The sequence below is a fragment of the Chinchilla lanigera genome, unplaced genomic scaffold (genome assembly GCF_000276665.1).
Source record: "Chinchilla lanigera isolate Chin_1 unplaced genomic scaffold, ChiLan1.0 scaffold00005, whole genome shotgun sequence".
Lineage (NCBI taxonomy): Eukaryota > Metazoa > Chordata > Mammalia > Rodentia > Chinchillidae > Chinchilla > Chinchilla lanigera.
Genome location: NW_004955406.1, coordinates 14,988,528 through 14,997,738, shown reverse-complemented (window position 1 = coordinate 14,997,738; position 9,211 = coordinate 14,988,528).

The window sequence follows — 9,211 nt, the reverse complement described above, 5'->3', positions numbered from 1 at the left end:
TTAGGTGTCTAAAATAGCAGTACCTCATGGTGTTGTTAGGAATTTTAAAGTAATACATAGAAGTTTCTTGTATTTGTATATACCAGTGCCTGGCATATAGAAAACAACAAGCAAATACCAGTTAAAACAGAGAGCATAAGTGCATTCCACAATTTAGTTAATGAAGGCTATCCCATTGTTTTAAGATGTTTTTGTCAGCCCTTCCTTTCACCTGTTATGAAAGAGCCAGCCTAGAAACAGGAAGTTGGTTTGTTGCAACACTGATATTGTGAGTCACTGAAGTAGTTAAGGAAGCAAATTTCAAAGCCACAGTTACCTTGTGGGCCCTTGAGGCAAAAAGAATGAACAATTTTAGCCTTCACAAAAACTTCTGCAGGAATGAATGTACTGGGCAGGGCAAGCAGGGCCTCCCAGGAGTCACTTTGTCAGATGGACTCTGTTACCTAGGCAGTGTAAATGCTATAGGAAACTCACAATGGGCTCACTCAATAAATTCGTAAGTAAACCCTCCCCCAAGAGAAGCGCAGATGACAAGGGAAACCACAAAGAAAGGAGAAATGAAAGATCTTTAAGGTTCTGCTCCCACCCTGGGACCACAGCCACAAAAATGGAATCCAGAGACCTACTGTTTACATTTGAACAAAGCCAGGGCTGAATCCCAACAAAGGGTCCTGAACAATATTGCCAGCCAGTTTACAATTATCAAAGATATACTATAAAAATAGCTTTAAAGACACAATGGGGGGAAGGAGTGAGCCCGAAACAGAAAATGAAAACAGAGCCCCTAAATGTCCCAGAGGTATAAACAAAGAGACTCCTAAACCACCACAGCACATACTCAAACTCTAAAGCCAAAGTGAAGAAGTAATGCAGCCCAAATGGGCTTGGGTAAAAAGAACAGGGTAGGGGCTGGGGATTTAGCTCAGCGGCAAAAAGCACCTGCCTGGCAAGCGCAGGTCGTGAGTTCGGTTCCCGGTACCGGAGAAAAACCAAAAAAAAAAAAAAAAAAAAAAAAGAACAGGGTGTTGCTCCCTTCAGAAGGCTAAGGCCACAGAGACCGTAGTAGACTCAGGGAGATCATCTTGGCACGGCCCATCAGCTGGAATCCAAGCTCCATGTGAGACAGGAACAACCATGGTGGAACAGTGGTGGACATGAAAGCCAGGCCAGGATGACAAAAGAAACTCCTGGGCGCAATAAATGATCACCCTTTGCAGCATGGCACGTTTCAACAGACCCATCACAAGACCTTGATTAAGCCACAAAAGCAGAATGTGTGCATAGAGTAAGAAATGGTTACTGAGGAAAGATCTTAAGCCCTCCAGCTTCACTTATCCTAAGTCAACTTAAAATCACTAATTTCGAAGGTCACATGGCTGAGCAATGCATTCAGTAGCTTTGCTGCAGATGACAGCTCTGAGTGTGAGCTGTGGTAACAGTTGGCTGGGTTACATCCCACAGACCTGAAGCCCACTTTTTCTGAGAACACTGACTCTTTGCATGGGCTTACAGATGTCAGGTGGGAGACTAAAATAGGAAGAAAGGCCTGGCCCTCCTTCTCCATATTACGTGTCCCCTTTGCTAATTAACCCACGAGTCAGAAACTACTCAGCTCTGCACACAGACTTGATCATTTGAAAAAGTTTTGTCCAAGATTATGATACTGTCTAAGACTATGATATTGGGTTAACTTGGTCTATTGCCCGTTGGAGCTGGTGCTTCTTCTCTTGTATCCCTGGGCTTTTTCAGCAGCTCAAGCACTGAAAACCCTTCAGCCCTTCCATAAAACCAAGACATTTATGCAGAATCACGCCACCACCTGTAAGAGTAACTCGGCAGTTCCTGAGCAAAGCTGACCACCTGTTAGCCCACCAATCACAGACTGATGGTGCCAAACACAAAGAAATTTGAGTTGACCATGACTGCCAGGTGGCTCAAGTTTGTCACCAAAAGAAATATCTTTTGGAACCAAGCCCCCAGCCAATGATAACTGTCAGACTTTAGCTCACCCTCAAGAAATCAAAAAGCCTTGCTGCTCTATTTGAAATGAGAGCAGCAGTTTGATCAATCTGTAGACCAACTGCTGCCTCCCTCTAGCCAAAGCCCCTATTTGGCTGAAGGCTCTTTGCCCCCGTAAAGGTTTGGCAGTGCAGAAGTGTGTATGTTGGCAATATTTGGCCCAGTCTCATTTCTACCATTCCATGGTCAAAAGATCTCTTCTGGCCAGGAAGGCCAGGATTCTTTTACCCACACAAACCTTGAGGTACGTACTGTGTAAGGATCCCCTGGGTCTTCCTGGACTCCTAACCACGTGGAATATTCCCCGTCTCCTGCAGCTCTCTGCTACGGCCCCACCATTTACACATTCTTCCAAATCCTCTGGAATCCATTTGCATTGCCAGTTGTGTCACTTCTGAGAGACAATCCATTCTATCAATTCATTACCTGCTGCATGAAATAGTATTTCCACTGACTTGTCCTGAACTTGCCTCACTGTTCTCAGACAGTGCTATATTTCAGGATCTGGTGAACAAGTCTCTGCGCATCTTATCCACACCATTTATAGATTCATCATCTCCTGCTAACAGCCTTCGCCTTGCCAGCAGCCTTCTGATTTCTCATCATCCTGATTGCTCTTCAGGGACTTTCTCAATCCCTGCTTTAGCCCTTATACCATGCTCCAGGCAAGAATATTTCACAGTTTTAGATGAGACTAGGACTATGTCCTCAGTGGAATATTTCCCACACTTGACAAAGGTGCAGTGCTGTCCTGGATGCAGCCCTTTGTATTAAACTTGGACTCTGTAAACCGATGGGAACTGCCTCCCACCAGTGGATTTGTGTAAGTGGATCCACGCTGGCCAAAGCCACCACCCACCTCTCTAAAGCAGGGCATTGCCAAAAAGAAAAACAAGTGTAGTCAGTCTTAACCTTCAAAGCAGCTCAAGTTCAGTACCTCATATACCCCACTGATTTTCACATCTGAGAGGGTGGCAACACCATTTGTCCTAAACACACTGATGTGAAACCAGAGGTCATCAAATGTTAAAGTTGTCCTTAAAAAAATGAGCTTAAATTTCCAGCCCTAGCTCACCAGTCTGCTATTTTGGAATTTTCTTTTCTAATTAGTTGCTAATGCTCTGTCTCACTCCATTTAGAGCCCACTAACCTCTTGACCATCTTCAAATATCCTTCCTGAAAACAAGAAAAATAATGAGGATTCGGCACGATGTAACAGCCCTGTGGTTGCCTAGGGCCATGCATGAGTTCATAAGAGTTTGGATTCCACTGCCAACAGAATAAAAATAGTAAGTGGGTGTTCAAACCTGCTTTTCTATAAAGGATGCATCATCCATCCAGAATGAGAACATTCTGGCCAGGTGCCCACTCCTTTCCTTATACCATGAGTGCATCTTCCTGGTAACATAACTGCCCCAAAATACTTTGCAGCCTTGGTGAGCCAGTGCTAGCAAGTCCACCATCTTGCCCATCTGTGTGTCCCTGATTTGTCTGCCAGAGAATCTACTGGCTTTTGCCCTAGACTTTTGTCCTCATGGACTGACATAGCACAGAGGTTCCATCTTACGGATAGCCCTAAGGTTTTCCTTCTGATAGGCACATCTAAGAAGCTCTAAGCTCAAGTTAATTGCCTCAGTTTCTCCCTGTATTCTCTTAAAAGCAGCCTGCAATACTGCCCAGGAAAGCGTTTTCTATAGCCTTCACCCAGTAAGCATCATTTCCAGCCTGTACATCACCCTGCCCTGGTGTGAAACTCCCTCACATATGCCATTTTCTTCTCTTCTGGGTGATAGAGGGGTTACAGGATGGACTGAGAGATCAGGAATGCTTCATTCAAATCTGAGCTCCACCATTTCATAGCTATGGCCTTGAGAAAGCTACTTTCCTCTTTACTTCAGGAAAAGGAGAACAATATTATATCACATAAATGTGGAAGACCGAATGCTACATTGCGTGTAAAGCTCCAGGAGGAAGGAGATCGCCATTTCCTAATCCTCAGGTCAGCATTCAAACCCTCTGGTCATCTCCACCCCCACCCCCACATCCAGGTCTGTGTCCCTCAATGTTCTGGTAGACTAAACTCTGGATTCAGGCACCTGGAGTTCTCTCTGTATAGAGGAACCAGCTCTATACAGAGAGATTATTGTAAATCAAGGTGTCATTGCAGACTGTGCTTTACCTACCTGGTCACCTACGTACTGAGGAAAGCCTCTCAATCTGCCACTCCCAAGCCATTGCTTCAACCCACATCTAGGCTCTGAGCTCCCTTTGGGCCCTACCTGACTACCGGCTACCCTATTTCTGGGGGCTCCCTTCCCCTTTCTTCTAATTCAAATCTAGATTGAGTTCTCTCAGCTTGGATTTCTGAGATTTCATCTAATCTCCCTTTGAAAGAATACTGGTTTGGGGTTTTTTTGTTTTGTTTTGTTTTGTTTTGATTTGGTTTATTTGTTTGTTTTTCTCTTTCCCTAAATAATGTTGGCATTTCTGCCTAAAGTGCTGAATTTTCTCTTTAGCCTTTCAACTCAGAACCCTGCATAAACAGAAGGAGTTGTTGCTAATTTGTAGCAGTTGGTCACACCAGTCATTGTAATGCCCCCACACAGGGGCCAGCGGATATTATTGCCCAGGCACTCAGGAAAGACTAAGTCGCAGCTCTGCACCTGGTACTTGTTCACCTGGTACCTGGGCACCTGGCAATTGCAGCCAAGAAAGCAGATTCTCACGTCCTTCCCAAGTCTACTCTGGCAAGGCCCCAGGTGCCTGCCCCAGGTCCCCAGGTCCCGCTCCACAGCCAGGTCCGGCCATCACCACCTTCCCGACCCATAGGAAGCTGGGAGACCCTGCCCTGGATCATCAGATCTGTATCTGCAGTCCTGCATCAGCAATGGCACAGGACTCTTCATTCTTCAGAGTTCCAGTTGCTAGGAATCAGCTCCCAAGAGATCTGAATAAAAAGTAAACAGGAGAGCAGCTAGGTATGAGAGGAAAGAACCCCGGAGAACTTGCTGAGCATAGCCTCCCCTCCATCTCTGCTTCTGCCGGTCCCGGGGGCGCACAGTTTTCCTGAACGTCTTCAGGGAAGGGCATTATCTCCGCGGGGGTTGCAAGCGCCCCCTGCGGGACACCGGGTCACCGGGGCCTGTCTCGTTCATCGCTGCAGTCAGGGGCCTGGAGCCTTCATCCACCCTGCGCCTGGTCTCCCTCCCCAAGGCCTCCCACCCGGTTTCCAAGAGGGCTGCTCCGGGTCTGCCCCAAGTTGCGCGTCCGGTCCGAGAGCACCGGCGCGCCGGTGGAAGCCCCGGCTGGCGCCTGCGGGAGGAGGCTGCTGTCCTGAAGGAGGCGCGCTCCGGGCCGGCTCGAGGGGCAGGAGCGCGTCACGGCGGGCGGGGTGGGGACTGGCGGGAAGACCGCGAGGGAGGGCGCGTCTGGGGCGTGCGCGCCCAGTCCAGGGGCACCGGTGACCGCCGGCTCAGGGTAGAAAGCTCGGGCCCGCCGGCGAGCGGGAGAGACGGCAGGGCGGTCAGATTCAGGAAGTCGTGTCTGTGACACGCGGGGCAGGACGAGCCCTGCATAGGTGCGGCGCGGCCCGCGGAGGAGCAGGTACACGCGGCGCGGCGCCCCCGCCCGACCTGGCCGCGGGGAGGCGGGGAGGGGCCACGGAGGAGCCCCGCCCACCCCCTGAGCTGGGGTCGCGGTCCCCGAGCCAGCACCCGCGGATCCCCCGGCCACCGCGCAGGCAGGAAGCCCTTCCCGGGACCCGAAGGTGAGTTTCAAGACTTGCTGTTGCTGCCGTTGTAGTTTTTCAAGATACATTTTAAGCTGCCCTCTGTTAGGAAGGGGACTTCCCACTCACTCACTTCTTTCTGTTTGAGAAAGACGAGATCCGCCCTAGAGAGAGGCGAGAGGGAAATACTTCTAAAAGCCTTGGCTGGATCAGGACTTTGGTTCTGCTTTGCGCCTGTCCTTTGTGGGGGCTCCCAGCAGTCTCCCATCTGCTTCTGGCCCGAGGCCACATGGGCTCCTCCGGAGTTTGAGGTGAAGTTCTCTAGCTCCACTTGACCACGGCTGCCTGGAGGAGCAGCTTGAGAGGACGGATAGACGAGCTGTCTTGTGAAAGCGAAGGCCTGTGACCGCCCCCCGCAAAATACATCCTGGGCTGGAGTGTTTCCTTAATCATTCTAGGTGATGCCAAAGATTCACTGAGGCCAAGAAAGTGGCCCAAAGGCACATGTGGCCCGGAGCCAAGAGTGGAGTGAGACCTGTCTGAGTCTTTGGGGCATTTGCAGCGACAGACTGTCTCCAGCCTTGCTGACTCTTTAAACGGCCCCACTGTCTGACCCTCTCCCACCCCTAAGGGTGGAACGGGGCAGCCAACAGGACCCGTTTCCCCCAAGATTTTGAAGCGCCTAGTGGAATACTTTGTGTAAAGATAGTCAAGGGTAGATATTAGCTGGAGGGAACACCAGCCCTGCTAACTGAAACGGAAACTGAAGCAGAGGCCAGAACCTGGCCTAGTTTAACCTACCTACAACACCAGCAGCCAGGTGCTTGATGACTGCGGGACTGCTCCCAGGCTTCTGCTGAATGAGGGATGGGAGGAAAGGCATATGCTCCCATCTTGGAAGCCCCTGCCCTCTAAGGCACCTATACTTCCTTCACTCAGATACAGCTCATAAGAACCCGAGGCTAATTTTAAGGACCCCTCCTCATTTGGAGGTCCTCTTGGTTAATGGGAGAACCTTGAGTTGCAAAGAGCAAAACTTAAAGATATTGGTGCATCTGTGTCTAACCCTTTTACAAATGGCCTGCAACTTCTACCTGAAGGATTCCACAACTGTCTTACGGGCCTTTAAGTTAATTCCGTTCCATCAACCACTTAGTCAAATGGGATTGTCCTTTGCTCCAGTGCTGGGCTGCAGAGGCAGCTGCAGAGGAAAATCCGATCAAGTCCTTCCTTTTGTCTGAAATTCCACCTCCCCATCTCCACCCCAGATACAGTTTTAGGAAAGAGGAAAACAAATGTTTCTCTGGCCTTTGAATATTGTCAGTATTCAGCCTATAGTATGAAAAGATGACTTCTGCCCTTTTCTGCCCAGACTAAACTCAAGAGGATAAGAGACATTCAACAAGCTGCGTTGTTGATTGTATCAAGGAGGGAGGTACACCACCCCATCCATCCATTCAGCACTGCCGTACCTACTGTGTTGTTGACCAGTATGCTAGGGCCTTGCAGTCTGAAGATAGTACTGAGGAAGCTTCTACTTTTAAGGAGCCCTAGTCTGGCAAACACACAGCTACAGAAACAAACTGTAGTTCAGAATAGCAGTGAAACTGTATCCAGGAGGGAGCAAGAACTCCTCTCCAAGGAGTCACCTGGGAAGCCAACACCTCAGGAATGGTGCATGAGCAGGGGTCTTAACACTGACTAGGAGTTCCCAGGGCAAGGGTATTTTGGTCAAAGGTAAAATGGCAGGTTGGAAGAACAGCATTTAATAGGCATTATGCTACTATACCGTCAAGGGTGCACTCTCTCCTACAGCAGTGGGAAGCCATTTTTTGTTTGTTTGTTTGTTTGTTTTTGAGACAGCATCTCTGTTTGTAGTCCCGGCTAGCCTTGAACTTACTATATATCCTAGACTGTCCTCAGACTCACAAGCCTCGTGCCTCAGCCTCCTTAGTGCAAGAATTACAGGCATGAGCCACCACACTGGATCATTTTTGTTGATTTTTAACTGGGGAAAGGGTACAGTCTAATCCTTACCAAGGTTTGTGCTTAGACAAAGAATTAACGGAGACTGGCTTGAAGAGATGAGAAGTAGATAGTGAGGACCTCCCTGAAGACAATGTCAATAGAAACTGTGAAAAGGAATGGATTTTAGTGGTGTTGTTTAGGAAGTAGAACCAAAAGTGTCTGGTGACCAAGGGAGTGCAGTAAGGGGGGAAGGAGTGGGACAGAGGTTGACTGTATGGTGATGTTCATGGAAACCATGTAAGCTAGAGGAGGATGCCTGGGGAGTGGGTGGTGGAAGAAGGCAACAACTGGCACCTGAGCCATATCTGAGTTGGACATGGCCCCCAGAGGTGTCCCCCGGGAGGTGGAAGGCAGGCGATTGGGTGTACCGGTCTGGAGCCCAGGCAGAGGTCAAGGCTATTCCAATTTAACTGTCCCAGGAGCTGTGCAGAAAAACAGTCTTGAAGACAGCTAAAGAGGTCTGTGACGGCACTATCAGTCAGGCCCTGAGGACCCTGCAGAGGCTTGACACTCTCAGCAGAGGCGCCCTGTAGGCATTATTTTCATACCTCATGGAGGGATGACTCTCTCCGCCTTCAAGGCTTTCCTGAGATGCCTGGCAGGGTAATTCCTAAAACAGTGGAGAGAATTCTGGGTTAATGGCATACAGTTAGTACAGATGTGTTTAACTAAATGAGTGAATCCCCAGGAAGCAACTGAAAAGTGAATATTTAGCTCAGTTGTAAGATCTGCCAAGACATCTCCAGAACTCATACTCAAATCCTTAGTTACTACACCTGTGAGGGAGAATCCTGCCTTCGTTATAACAAGGAGGACGGCCTGCTCAGGCAGACCTTGCAGAGTTCTTTTGGTCTGGCTGCCAACATCCTGATTAGGATGTTATGCAACTTGAATGGGGAAAAAGACCTTGAATTTGGAGCTAGACAGATGTGGATTCAATCCGTGGCTTGACCACTTATTAGCTGCCCTTGAACAAGTCTTTGAATCTATCAGCTTCATTTCCCTTGTATTTAAAATGAGTATAATTATTACTCACCAGGGCAGTGGTTAGAATCAGAACCCAAATGAAAAAGAAAGTACACTTAATGTGCTACATAAATTGCAAGGCTCTATAAAAATGTAAGGGGTTTTATTATTATTACTAATCTTACCTCTTGAAGGTACCCAAATCAAATGGGCTCTGTGGGTGTAGGAGATCTGGACAGCATCAGAGGCTCATATTTGCAGCTTTTCAATTGCTTGAAATATTTTAAGTCAGTATCATATCAATGATATGCATCTATTCTGGTCAGAGTCCAAAGAAGCCACTATTCTACTAATACATATGCATGCTGGTTGTTCATTGTACAAGGATTCCTGGGAGCTCATGGGGCTGAAAGTGCCAAGATTCCACCTGCTAGGCCTTGGATGCACCCCACTTGCAGCTGAGCCCACCTG